Below are 14499 nucleotides of genomic sequence, written 5' to 3' on the forward strand. Positions count from 1 at the left end.
ACCTGTAGAGTTCCCCACAGTCTCTGTTTGCCTAATTGCATACTCGTGGTGCACTTCAACAGACCTCTGTATTTTCTGCTCTCCGAATGGATCCAGGGGCTCCATGATCCAGATTCCGGTTGGATGTCTTTACCAAGACAATAGATAGTGCTCTATTCATTGACCACACAGCTCGTAATATCAGCTTATCTCTTTTTGTGACGTTTACAGATTTAGATGCTAAATACCTAGATTCATCAGCTCATTGGGAGTTACAATTTGAAGAGACTCTAATTACAGCACTTATCACTTCTTAGTTGGAATACTTTTTCAAAGAGGTTCTTCCTTGACCTACTGTTTACTTACCCAATGCTTATCTAGTTCATAAAGGGAAGGTAGGAAAGATGTTTGATTTTTTTCCCCCTGTGCTTACTAATTTTTGAGCTAATGAAAGGTCTTTTCATTCTCTGAGCTGGTTAATTACTTTCAAAATATATTAGAATTTTAAAAAAATCACACAAGTTTTCTGTACTCTTACAGATATTCTTACAGATATGAGTGGCCATGAGGAAGCATTGATGGAAATTCTCAAGTTCTGTCCATGGCTTATGAGCTCTCAGTGGCAGAGCCTGTTTGAGATTAGCGTCAGCCCATAAACTGATTTATGGACACTATAGTTATGAAAAGCAAAAACAATTGCTTTTTGTCTTTTTTCCTATTGTTTTCTCTCTCGTGTTTGAAGTGTTCTTTTCCCCTGGTTTGAACTATCATTATACACAGACTCTCCTGACAGTTTGTTTCTGTTGGTGTTGTCCCTCAAGAACCCAAATGTCAGGGTTTTTGCAAATGAAGCTGGCGTCCTGGCTTTAATTCTGTGCATTTCTTTGATCCTTGTTCTATTTCCTGGGCACAGACGGTCTTCTGGTCGTCACATAGTCTGGGGCATGGGTCAGGATACCCCAAGGTCATTTCTCCACCATGCTGAAGCCCTTCTGACTGCTCATGACAGCGGTAGCAACAGGTTTTCCTGTGAACACTGGATCATTTCCTTTAAGAGATGATTGGTGTCACTGCTGGACTTCATGGATTTTTCCCCCGTTTTTGTTTATTCTTTGTGTTCTGGTTTTGGATAGATGTACACTTGTCAGTCAGTTCCTTCAGGATGGATTGGAGTTGGAAATCAATTTAAATTATGTTTTTCATTGAGTTCTGTTTCCTTGTATGTTACATACTCACATGATGGAGGCATAAACTTGCAAAATGCTGGTGCCTCAAGCAAGCCAATTTCTTTCAAGACACCATGAGGCCAGAATCTCAGCAGAGGGATCTCTCAGCTTCCAGCCCAGTTGAAGGAAATGCCCCAGGCCTTGTGCTCACCGTGTGCACCATTTCCGAGTTTATGAATCTCCGAGTTTTGGCTTTGACTCTCTCTCACAACCTCTGTTTGTCCTCAGGTCTCTAACTTTCCCAGCTTGGCCTCAGCCTTTCCTAGGCCTGCTTTGATCGCCACCCTGGTGGCTTCTCCTGTTTCTAAACATGTCAATGGATGCCTACACCCTATGAAGCCCTGGTCTCTAAACCAGCTCCAACCTTTTGTTTGGCTTCTCCCAGGCCTCAAATGGCCATAGGGTCCAGTGAGTACCCTGAAATTGGGGGGTCCAACCCACTTCAAATTGATGAAGAAACAGAAGCCTGTGGAGTGAATGGGCTGGTCTGGTTATGAGCCCACATTCCCTGATTTTTGTACTGTGGTCTTCCTGCCAAGCAGGACTGCTGCCTGCCTTCAGAAAAGGCATCTTATGCTGGATGAATTATTAAGGGGTGAACTGCTTGTTTTTAAAAAAGTGAAATATACAGACAGATAGAAGCCAGAAAGAAGGCTTCATGTTCCTCGAGGCCAGCCTGGAGGGGACTGGTCTTTTCACATGTTGCAATGCACCTGATGGTTTTGCAAGTTTATGGAAGGATGAAAGTGACCCAGCTCACACGATGGAACAAGTGCTAGATCTGGTTTATTGTATATGAAGATTTAATGTGTGTTGCAAAATCACAAGTGTTCTTCACCGGATCATGAAACCAAATTCCAGCTTCTCCAGTGTGAGACTTCCTAACCGGTGTGGTCTGACCACAGCCTTCTCCCACATCCACAGCATGGATAAAATGGGACAGATATAAAAGAGGAAATGGAACATTCCAAGAACGTGACTAAACCTCCACTCAATTTAGAACTGGACAAGGTGGAGTTCAGGGTGGTCTGACCGAGCCAAAGTGGTGTCCTGGGCACGGGGAGCTTGGCAGGCTGGTGCGATTTCCAGGGAGAGAGAAGAGAAGCTTGAGTGTGGGCTTTGCAGGGGGCACCAATGGGTCAGAGACAAATTTGGGGGTAAAATCCAAATTCCGTGTAAGTTGGGAGATGTGGCTAAAGCACAAGGTGTGCAGGTCATAGCACCACAACCTGATACCCACAGCCTTTCCAAGTAGAACTGTACAGAGTTGGACACATATGTGTGCTTACGGACACACACGTGCACACACGTGCCTGCATAGACACACACCTTCACACAGTCACTTGCATACTCACGCACAAACATGCACATGCTGGTGTGTGGAGTCCATGTGGCACTGGCCCACGTCGACTCACCCTGAGCTCATATGAGGAAAGGACGCAACGTTAATCCCTGGCGAGGCTAGGAGCATGCAGGGCAATTTTGTAAGGGCCTAGTGTCCATCCTGTCGTCCATGGAGGCCCACTGGTTTTGTCCCGTGAGTGGGATGGGAGGGCGGCAGTTCTAGTAGCTGTGGGGTCCTGTCTCCTTCCCGTCTCGGCCACCCTGTCTTCTCCGTCTCAGTCTGCTGCCCACCTGCCCGTGGAGGGCCAACGGCTTTGACAACGTCTCCTTCTTTCTGGGTTTGACAAACCGCCTGACACTCTGGGGGGACAGCTTCTCTCCGTGAGCACGCCACTGCCGGCTGTGTCCTCTAACTCGACGGCGCTCACCGCCGACAGGGCCCCGTTCCACACCTGCCATGCCCCCTGCCTCTCTCTAACGTCCGTGGGCTTTCTGGGCCCATGTGAAGAAGTGGCCGCTTTGTCAAAGTCGTGTGCTGGTAGCTTGGGGAGCACGGATTGTGTCCAAAAGTTCCTGAGCTCTTCCTTCATGCCAAACACTGCACAGGCATCGCCTTGTTCAACCCTGATGACAGTCCTAAGAAGCGATGGCGAGTGTTGGGCTAGGAGAGAGGAGACGACAGCAGAGGGCACGGGAAGGGGAGGAAGACCCCAGGATGCCAGGCTCGTGCTGGTGGCCTTCAGGCGGCTTTCCCTGTCGAGGCGGGAGTCAGGACTGCTGGAGAGGACTTGCTGATGACCAAGAGGGTAAGGCGGGAGGAGGCCTCCACTCTACAGCAGGCTGAGAAGTGGTGCTGATGGGGGGGGAGGGGGGCAGGCCGGCGGGTGGGCTGTGACTCCTTTTCCACCAGTTCTGAGTTCCAGTCCCAGAGGGAGGAGATTAAACGCCTGGAGGCCCAGGTGTGGATGGGAGTCTTACCTTACATACCTGTGACCCAGAAGCAAGTGACAGGAGGCAGTGGGGGGAGAGGTAAAAGAGGGCTCTGGGGGTGGGGGGTGGACTGGATGAGGGTTTTCCTGGTGCTCAGGGAGCAAGCAGGGCAGGAGGGTCTCTGGGATCCTGGTCAATCACCCACCGGGCAGCCTGGCCAGCAGGTGAGGGCGGCCAGCCTCTCTGGCATTACTGTCTCCCAACCGGTGAACACATGATCAAAGACAAGTTCAGCGCACAACAAACACTTTTAAAAGTGCTTCTTCAAAAGAGTTATTATTTTTTCTAATTCTAAAGATAATACATGCAAATTAAAAGGCCTCAGAAAATACAGAAGGATAAAGATCCCCTGTAAACCTACTAACCAGAGATTATCTGTTATTAATATATGGTGTAGATACATTATGTGTGCATTTATTTTTCTTATGTGAGATTTATTTTTCTCTCTGCTTAGGTTTCCTAGATGGTATTTTAAATTGTGTGACACACACCTAATGGAACATTTACCACCTTAACCATGTACAAGCATAAGCTCGGGGCATTAACTACATTCACATCCTTGTGTCGGCATCACCACTACCTATCTACACACAGAACTTTCTCATCTTCCCAAACTGAAACTCATTAAACATGCTAAACATTAAACCTCCCCCAGCCCCTGACACCCACCCTTCTACTTCCTGTCTCTGTGAGTCTGACACTCCAGATATCTCATATAAGTGGAACCGTACAGTGTTGGTCCCTTTGTGACAGGCTTATTCCACTTAGCATAATGTCCTCAAGATTCGTCTATCTTGGAGTATGTGTCAGTTTCCTTCTTTTTAAAGGCTGGATACTATTCCATACACCTTCTATATTTTTGACAAGCACTGGATCATTTTCCCTGTACTGTGTCTTCTTCTAACTTTTAAGTTGACTTGGCCAACTTCCAACCTATACCCCACAGCAAAGGCCTGATGAAAAGGTAGGGAGAGAAGTGACAGAAAAAGGAATAAAAAGACACACTGTGCTTTCATTTATTAAATGCCCCCCACTCCATCCTGTCCCAGGCAAGCTGGCCCCGTGGCCCTAGGGAGCTCCCTGCTACCGCCCTTGGGTGACCCAGTTCAGCCACTAATAGCCACCCACTGGACCCTGGTTTGTCCCGAGGGTGGGTCAGTGGGAGATGAATCACCGCACTCAGGACTGGAAACCTTGTCCCCAGAGACGGAGCCTTTGCTGGTGCCTGGTGCCCCTGGCAGGAGCAGGGCATGGGCGGTCAAGGTTGGGTCATTTATGGAGGTGATTGTTGAGCAGCCGCAGTCTGCTTGCCGGGAGCATCCCCGTGGGTCGGGGCCAGGGGCTCCCCACTTCTCTTTGTCCTGGACTCAGAGCTGCTGTGGCTTTTCGGGACCGAGGACATTGCCTCATCTCTCTCTCTCTAGCTGGCTCTGTCTCAGGATGGGCCGCAGGGGCAGCTGGGGGAACATCTTGTTGGCAATAGAGGAAGCCAGGCTGACTGGACTGGCCTGGGGGTCGGGCAGTTCTGTGTGCAGCATGGCATCTGTCCCTGGAGTGGGTCCCCCAGCCCATGTCCTGGGCACTGCTACTAGGATCCTGGGGATGGGAAGGCCATGAGGAGAAAGTGGGGAGGTCTGTGTCCCTGAGAACTCTGCAAGGCATCGGGATCAGGCCCCAACGTGTCAACTGGGGTGGAGACGTGGGCATTCTCTCCCCTGCAGGGAGCAGGCATGGTCTGGCACAGGCCTCAGCTGATGCCTATGTCTCCTGGAGATGCCCCAGGGAGGTGAGAGCGCCCGGCGGGACACGCAGTGAGGGCAGCTCAGCTGCAGCCCTGGACCAGCTGGGAGGACTCCAGCCTGAATTTGTAAGGAAGAATGGAGGACACCCGGCCAGTAATACTGTGTGTGTGTGTATGTGTGTGTGTAGGGGTTAGATATTCTCTGGTACACCAGGGAGTAGAGTTAAGGACGTGGGGTTTACTGCCTATGTAGCTTGATGTCTGGGAAGCTTGGGCTAGTCTCCCAGACAACTAGTAAAGTAGGTCTCCTGACGCCCACTTTGTTGCTTGGGGGAGTGGAATCTAAGGAGGTAAGTGACTTGCTCACGTTTGCAGGGCGAGTAAGAGGCAGAGCCAAGAGTCGTCCTCAAGGTTGTTTGCTCTGAGTCCATGCTCTTGTCACTGGAGCATGTCTGTACCTTTATGGTACATCAACAGGTTCCTGAAAAAAGAGGCTCATTCTTAGTTCACTGGTTCTCGATTTCAGTCATTAGCCAAAGTCTAGGGACACGACCTGATAGGGACACCTCAACATATCACACACAAAACAACTTCCCAAGATCTAAGTTTCATGTCACCTGCTAATTAGTGGTTTGAAATGCATTTATTACTAATACTGGGGCAAGTCACACCTAGTGGTACAACAGGGAATAACCCAGTTCCTGGAGTCAAGTGGATGTGAAGAGAGAATTTATTTAATTTTAAACCCAAATCTGTGATTTTTTGAGCAAGTTATTTAAAAATTGTCAATCTCATTTTCACCACTCATAAAGAGGATACAACTCTACTCCCCATGTATTAATTAGATGAATTCAAGTGTGTAAAAGTGCCTTGGCTCTAAATAGCTGTTCAACTCTTTTTGGATATCTCCCCCTTTCCTCGCCTCTCCTCTACTTGAAATATTTTCTAAACATGCAGAATTTCCCCTCCGCCTTTCCACTACACATTCTACTGTCTCTTGCACTGGGATGGTCCCAGGGTAGCCGGCTCCTGTCCTGAGGAGGTGGCCCAGCGGGAGGAGAAGTGCATCATAGGAACACCTCTGCTCTTGGTATGAGATGGTTAGGTCTGAGTCTGAGTTCTGCCACCACCCGAGGTGTGGGTGGTGCTGAGGAAGTAACTTGACATTTCTGACTAGATAAGTAGAGTCTGTGGCCCTGGAAAATCTAAAGGCAGCCAGAGGCCGCTCAGCAGATACAAGGACGGAAGTCCTCTCCATTCTACCCCTTCCAGGGGTTGAGGCCAGGCAGCTGCTGAATTACAAGACAGAGGTCCAAACTTAAGTCTTAAAGAGGAAGAAGACCAGCCCAGAAGCCCAATTCTGTAAGTGAGGCCAGCTGAGGAACAGGCTTGGAGTGTGGTGACTCAGGATCAAAGATGTGTGGGTGCCCTAAGACTGTGACTTGTCCTGACTTCCACAGGGGGAATATGGCTTTACTCTAACTGCTCTGTGTAAGTTAGAGGATGTTCTTCTTGTTTCAATCAGGAATGAATAAACACCAGGATGAAACTCTGTGCATAAAAGGGAGAAAAGGGCATCTAGATTATAAAGAGAGGAGAGAAACTATCTTACCTTACAGATGACATGATCTTGTATGTAGAATGTCTGAAGACACACACAAAAACAACTACAGCACGTGCAGCCAGGTTGTAAGATACAGGATACATGTACAACAGTAAATGGTATTTTTATATTATCAATGAACAGTCCAAAATTGGATTTAAGAAAGCAATTCCATTTATAATAACATAAACATGAATAAAATATTCCTGAATAAATCTAACAGAACATGCAGGACCTGTACATGAACACTGCAAAACATCATTGAAAGAAAGTAAAGGAGATCTAAATAAATAGAAAGACCTCTTGAGTTTGTGGGTTAGAAAGCTTGATATTGTCAAGATGGCAAAACTTCCCAAACTGATCAACTCACTCGATACAATCCCTATTAAAATCAAAGCTGCCTTTTCTTCCTTAGCATATACTGGCAAGCTAATCAAAGAATTTATAGGGAAATGCAAGCAGCCCAGAATAGCCAAACAATCTTAAAAAGGAAAAACAAAGTCAGAGGACTCACTAGTCTCAATTTTAAAACTTACTACAAAGGTACAGTGACCAAGACCGTTTGGTACTGACATAAGGAGAGACATACAGATCAATGGAATAGATATGAGATTCCAAAAATAAACCCATAAAGTTGATTTTCAACAACAGTGACAATAGAATTTAATGGAGGAAAAAAATAGTCTTTTCAACAAACGGTGCTGGGATGACCAGATATCATATACAAAATAATTAAGTTGAGGCTCTACCTCACACAAAAATTAGCTCAAAATGGATCGAAGACCTAAATATAAGAGGTAAAGCTATAAAACTCTTAGAAGAAAACATAGGCATAAGTCTTAGTGACCTTGAATTAGGAAATGGTGTCTTAGCTATGACACCAAAAGCACAAGCAGCAACCACAGTGTATACATCGGACTTTATCAAACTTAAAACCTTTTGTGCTTCAAAGGACACTCTCAAGAAGGTGAAAAGACAACTCACATAATGGGAGAAAATATCTGCAAATCATACATCTGATAAGGGGCTAGTGTCCAGGATATATCGTTAAAACACAACGATAAAGGGACAAATAGCCCAATTAAAAATGGGCAAAGGGTGTCAATGCAGGGGACACGGGTTCGAGCCCTGGTCCAGGCAGATCCAACATGCCGTGGAGCAACTAAGCCTGTGCGCCACAACTACAGAACCCGTGCTCTAGAGCCCGCGTGCCACAACTACCGAAGCCTGCGCTCCTGGAGCCCGTGCTCTGCAACGAGAGAAGCCACTGCAAGGAGAAGCCCACATATCGCAGCCAAGGGTAGCCCCCGCTCGCCACAACTAGAGAAAGCCCATACGCAGCAACGAAGACCCAAGACAGCCAAAATAAATAAATAAAATTAAACGTCTTAAAAAAAAAATGGGCGAAGGATTTGAAAAGACATTTCTCTAAAGAAGAAATTCTAATGACCAATAAACACATGAAAAGCTGCTCAACGTCATTAGTTATTAAGAAAACGCAAATCTAAATTTCAGTGAGATACCACCACACATCCTCTAAGATGGCTAGAATAAAAAAGACAAATAATAACTAAGGTTTACGAGGACGTGGAGAAATTGGACCCTCATCAATTGCTGGTGGTAATGTAAAATGGTGCAGCCACTTCGGAAAGAAGTCTGGCAGATCCTTGAAAAGTTAAAATACAGTTACCATATGACCCAGAAATTCCATTCCTAGGTATACATGCAAGAAAGTTGAACTCAGATGTTTATACAAAATCTTGCACATGAACATTCATGGCAGCATTATTTATTATAGACCAAAGTGAAAACAACCAGAATGTCTATCAATCAAAGTGGATTAAACGATGTAGTACATTTAGAAAATGGAATATTATTCAGCCAAGAAAAAGGAATGAGATACTCATACATGCTCCAACATAGATGAACCTTGAAAACACTATGTTAAGTGAAAGAAGTCAGACACAAAAGGCTGAATCTTGTATGATTCCATTTATGTGAAATGTTCAGAATAGGAAAGACCAGAGAGAGAGAAGTTAGGTTAGTGACTTCCAGGGGTTGGGGCAGGGGATGGAAAGAAAATGCTAGTGGACATGATGTTTCTTTTTGGAGTGATAAAAATGTTCCAGAATTAGATCGTAGCGCTGGTTGTACAACTTTGTGAATATGCTAAAATCACTAGATTGTATACTTTCAAAGGGTGATTTTCATGGTACCTGAATTATACCGCAGTTAAATTAAAAAAAAAAGTATCGAGGCAAGGAAGATGGAAATGTTTTGAGGAAAGAATCAGAAGTTAAACTTGAGTCAGAGTCCTTCTGATTTGGGTAGAAACTAATCTGATTAGTATAGAACAAAAATAAACTGGATGTATCCCTATGGACATAAAATATCTTTATCAGTACAAAGTGCTGCCCATTAAAATGGGTACAAGGAACACTGTGACCATCTCTTCCATGACTATTGTTAGAAAGAGAGCAGGTGCTTCTTTGACATTTAGGTCCAAAACATGTAAAGTCAGGGATATCTCTTTGAGTCATTGATTCTGTATTGAAAACACAACTTTTGTTTGTTCTCTTCTCCTATGCTTATTAAAGAATTTCATGCTAATTGTAGAAAGTTAAAAAAAAGCAAAACAAGAATATAAATTACTCATAATTTTTCTACCCAGAGACAATCATCGTTAACATGGTGGCAAATCTCCTTCCATTATTTTTCTACTTTTTTTTCTTTATGTGGTTGAGATCATATTGGCGATGCAATTAATGTCTGCTTATTTGAGTTAATAGTATACCAAAAGCATTTTCTAGGCATTTGAAAACTTAGGGTAACTATCATTTAAGATGCTGCATGCTATGCTATCTGGTAGATGGATACTGTTCTGATTTTCTATTACCTAACAACCCAAAATGTAGTGGCTCGAAAGAAAAAAAAAACCAACAAACTCTCATAGTTTTATGGGATGACTGCATTCAGTTGGGTGTGTTCGTACTTGAAATCTCAAATGTTGCTGCTTAGGTGGTGACTCGGGCTGACATCATCCAGGGGTTGAATGGGGCTAGGTGTAGAAGGAGGTTCACCTTATGTCTGGCACCTCAGTGGGGCTGGACTGGGACAGCTGGGGAACGACCAAACATCATTTCCTCTCCTTTCAGCCTCACGTGTGGCTGCTTGGGCTTTCTCACGTCATGGTGGTCTCAGGATGGCCAGACTTTGGATATGGCAGCAGGATTCTCCAAGAATCCACCTTCTAAGAGACTGAGGTGGAAGCTCCAATTCTCCTTGTGATTTAGCTTTGGGAGTCACATGCACCACTTCAGTCTCATTCATTTGGGAGATGAGTACATAGGGATGTAAATATGGTGAGGCATGAAGCATTGGTGACTGTCTTTGGAAACTAACTACAACATACATTTAGTTCTTATTTTACTGTTATTAATATGCAGTTAACAAAAGTTTTCTGTCTATATCTCAGCTTATATTTCTGCTTAGAAACACATTTATAGGACACTGTACTTATAGGACAGTGAACTAGCTGTGAGCTAATTCATCAGCAAATTACTATTATGTCTCAGGTAGTACGTAGGCAGTAGGGATATGATGGCATAGATAAATGAGATGGGATTCAGGTCCTCAAAGGATTCAGTCTGGACATACACACATGCATCCTTTGTAATAAAAGAGTATGCTCCAGGAATCTAGGAATCACATCTCTCTGATTTACTCTTGAGCCCTGTGCCTAAAAGAGCATCACTAGGACATCCTCATTAAATCTTTGCTAAATAACCAGATACGATAAAGTAGCAGTAGCTTGTACACAGCTATGGGGCCCCAAGGGAGGCAGAGGAATATTCACAGGGATGATAACAATCACAGAGTCCGTGAAGGTGAGTAGAAGTTCAGTGGAGAAAGGAGGGATGGTGTCACATGCAGAGGAAATAGCTGCAGGATAATTTATTCATATTTTTATTACTTTCTCTATTTTCTCCCCTGCTGACTCTTGGTTCATATCACATGCCTGCGTGCTTGTTTCTTGGAAGATGAGCCTGTGATAAATTTTATTCGAGATTTCTCCACATGATCAGTGTTCTATTTTCTTCTTTTTTTTAAGTGTAAAGGGTTTTTTTTAAAATTATGTGTAACACAAAGTTATTTAAGTCAATAAATTTTTAAGGAATTTCACACGTTCTGATTCTTTCCACTGCCAATCACCTTAGTTCCTCCAAACTCATAATCTTCAAGATAAAATAGCCCTTTCAAAAAGAAGTTATCATGTGAGTCAGCCCACAGTTCTTTCAGTTAGGCTTCTTTGATCTCCAATGAAATATGGACACACTTCAAAATTCCCCACCTGTAATCTTTGGGATCCAATTTCCTCAAGCGATTTACTTTAGGATCATGTTTAGGGTCAGGAGATGGATCTGCCTGGTTCTGAATTTGACACCCTCTAAAAATGTATTAGGTTCAAATCATATTCACTCCTAAGCCATCACACCCTAGAACAGTACAGATCACTGGGATATGCCAATACCTAAGATAAAAAGTTTGTTAGGTTTTTCATAGTTTACTTGGCAGCTCTGTCTTGTAGTTCTTTCCCACAGATCTAACAGGTAGTTCTATGAGTAAAGGAAACCACACAGTTAATCTATGAGGCGTTTCCACTATTTTCTGATATATCAATAGCATATATATTTTTCAAGAAAGTTTTTTGTATTTCCAAGTATGGTATATAAAGATGCTCAAAACTCTTATAATGTCCAATCTGTCATTTTGTTTCCACTTTAATTTATTTTAATGTTTTGTATTAGCAAGTCCTTTGCCCAACAGAAAAGTAATATCTTTTATAGAATATGCTAGATTTAACTCTTGACTCGGTTGGAAATTTATTTTGACAGATATATGAGGTAAGAACTTATTATTATCATTTTTGGCTACCAACTACGAGTCATTTTCCTAATGTAAAATGGTCCAGAACCCATTTTTTTTCTAATGGATCCTTTAACATATACCTAATTCTTACATACATTAAGGTCTACTCTGCTCATTATTTTATTCTATTAAAGTCTGCTAGAACAAGGGAAGGGTCTTAAGATCCAGCAAGTAACGTGGAGGTACATAATACATATTAATTTAATAATGTGTTAATATGCTTGTTCTTGACGGCAAGACTTCACAAGGAAGGCTCAAATAATGGAGGCTATTCTGTGATTCTAAGACAGAAAATCCCCTCCTTTGCTTCGGTCCTATAGAAACGACCGACCATGGACACAAGCAGATTCACTTTCCCATCCCTGGACAATCTGTCTTTCCTAAAGTGGTTCACAGAAGGTGGAGGCCAGGGGCTTATGCTAGAGCGAGAGCCAGAATTAGAGAAGTATTTTTCCAGAGTACAGCTAGCTCCGACACTCACCATAAAAATAATTTACTAAATGGTAGAAGGGGCTGAACCTAATTAGGGACAGCACGTAGAAACCTCGGCACTGTCTTGTGAGCTGCAAGGCCATGCAGCTTCCAGCAATCGTGGCATCGTCATGGTGTCTGCCACAAATATTATTCTTGGAATCTAAACTGAGGTTCCTAGAAATCAGTGGTTTGGGGCAGGCTTCTGTCTTGCTGCAAATAACCATGATGTGTTACAGCTGCCTGTGGTCGAGTTGCCTCATGGATATCACGGTGGAGAGGCAGGGGTGGAGGTGAGTGGTACAGAGCAACAGCCTCACTGTGGCTCCACGCTGTCACGTAAGGAGCTGAGGTGATGCGTATCAAGAGGGGAGGCTCAGGCGATGTAAGCCCCTGGGGCCAAGGCTGGCTCTGTGGAGAGGACGGCAGAGCGCTGTAACTGGGTCAGGTGTGGCAGTAAGCGTGCTGGGACATTGGCAACACTGGAGGAACAGGGAATAGGAGTGGGTAGAAGCAAGGAGACTGACCTACTTAGAGAGAAAGCCCCTGGGAGAAGCAAGCACACAGCCTGGAGACACACAGCCATCTCTATCTCTCTGTCTCTTTCTCTCTTAAATTTTATTTTACTGCTGTAAGAACACTTCACCTGAGATCTACCCACTTACAAATGTTTACGTGTACAGTCCAGTGCAGTGGGCTATAGGCACAAAGTTGTACAGCTGATCTCTAGAACGTACCCAACTTGCTTGACCGAAAACTTTATGCCCGATGACTAATAACCCCCCATCTCCCCCTCCTTCCTGGCAGCCACCACTCTGCTCTTCAATCCTATGACTTTGACTATTTTAGCTTCCTCATAGAAGTGAATCATGAGATATTTGTCTTTCTGTGGCTGGTTTATTTCACCTAGTGTCACATCCTCCAAGTTCATCTCTGTGGTTGCCTATGGCAGAATTGGTTTCTTCTTATTTTTTTTAAAAAATAAATTTATTTATTTATTATTTATTTATTTTTGGCTGTGTTGGGTCTCCGTTGCTGTGCGCGGGCTTTCTCTGGTTGCGGCGAGTGGGGGCTACCCTTTGTTGCGGTGCGCGGGCTTCTCACTGCAGTGGCTTCTCTTGCTGTGGAGCACGGGCTCTAGGCACGCAGGCTCAGTAGTTGTGGCTTGAGGGCTCAGTAGTTGTGGCTCGCAGGCTCTAGAGCGCAGGCTCGGTAGTTGTGGCTCACGAGCTTCGCTGCTCCATGGCACGTGGGATCTTCTGGGACTGGGGATCCATCCGTGTTCCCTGTACAGGCAGGCGAATTCTTAACCACTGCGCCACCAGGGAAGTCCCTGGCTTCTTTTTGAAGGCTCAGAGGTATTCCATTGTATGCACAGACCACGTCTTTTTTACCCCAAACCGACTGTCTTTGGAAATTGGTGGTGGGATGAGGGGATTGTTGAGCAGCTGCAATGTGAAGATTCTGCTTTCGGCACTGTCTGTACACTCTCCCCCCTCAGAACTCATGAGGTACAGGTTATTATGAACACACAGTTGGGGAAACCAAGGCTCAGAGAGGTTAGCTAACTAGGCAACACAACAGGGAAAGAGGAAAGGATGCTCCTCCCAGGCGTCTGTTGCCAGAGCTGGAAGGCCCCATCACCTGGACCATGCCGCCTCCACCAGTTGAGTCCTTAGGATTCCTGCAGTTTTCTCGATCACGACTGCCTCGCAACTTCCCTCCCCATCAACGCTTACAAGATGTTTGATCTCAGCAAGTAGCAACTTTTCTTTGCCACAAATACCTCAATACTGCAGGTGTACTGTACGAATAAAATGCTTGAATCATGACTAACCGGGGTTTAGGACAAGCACTGAAGACCAGTGAAATCACAGGGGTTCTGGAGAACCACAGTGCGGGGGAGAGGGACGGACAGAAATGAAGACATTGCCCACCTGTCCAGAAATAAGAAACTAAACCCTAATACTGAATTTCTGAAATGGCAACATTATTCTTGGTCTCCTTAGAAAAGGCTGGAGGGAATGAATTTCCAAATATGATAAGCAAAAACGTCTAGGGATAGCAGGCTAGACCTGACACTCTGGGTTACCACCTATGTTGCCTGGTGCTGGATTTCAAGACTGCTGTGCATTTCAGTTGCATGTGTGCAGATGTTTCCTGATGCAAAATTATTCTGTTCATCTGGAAAATGTGACCTTGTCATTTTTGTTTTA

General features: G+C 44.6%; 1 pseudogene; it reads right to left on the reverse strand.

The window, feature by feature from the left end:
• Positions 1-11458: 11458 nt before the first annotated feature.
• On the reverse strand, positions 11459-11564 carry LOC136128627 (small nucleolar RNA SNORA18; annotated as a pseudogene).
• Positions 11565-14499: the final 2935 nt, after the last annotated feature.

The sequence above is a fragment of the Phocoena phocoena genome, chromosome 9, assembly GCF_963924675.1.
Source record: "Phocoena phocoena chromosome 9, mPhoPho1.1, whole genome shotgun sequence".
Taxonomy (NCBI): domain Eukaryota; kingdom Metazoa; phylum Chordata; class Mammalia; order Artiodactyla; family Phocoenidae; genus Phocoena; species Phocoena phocoena.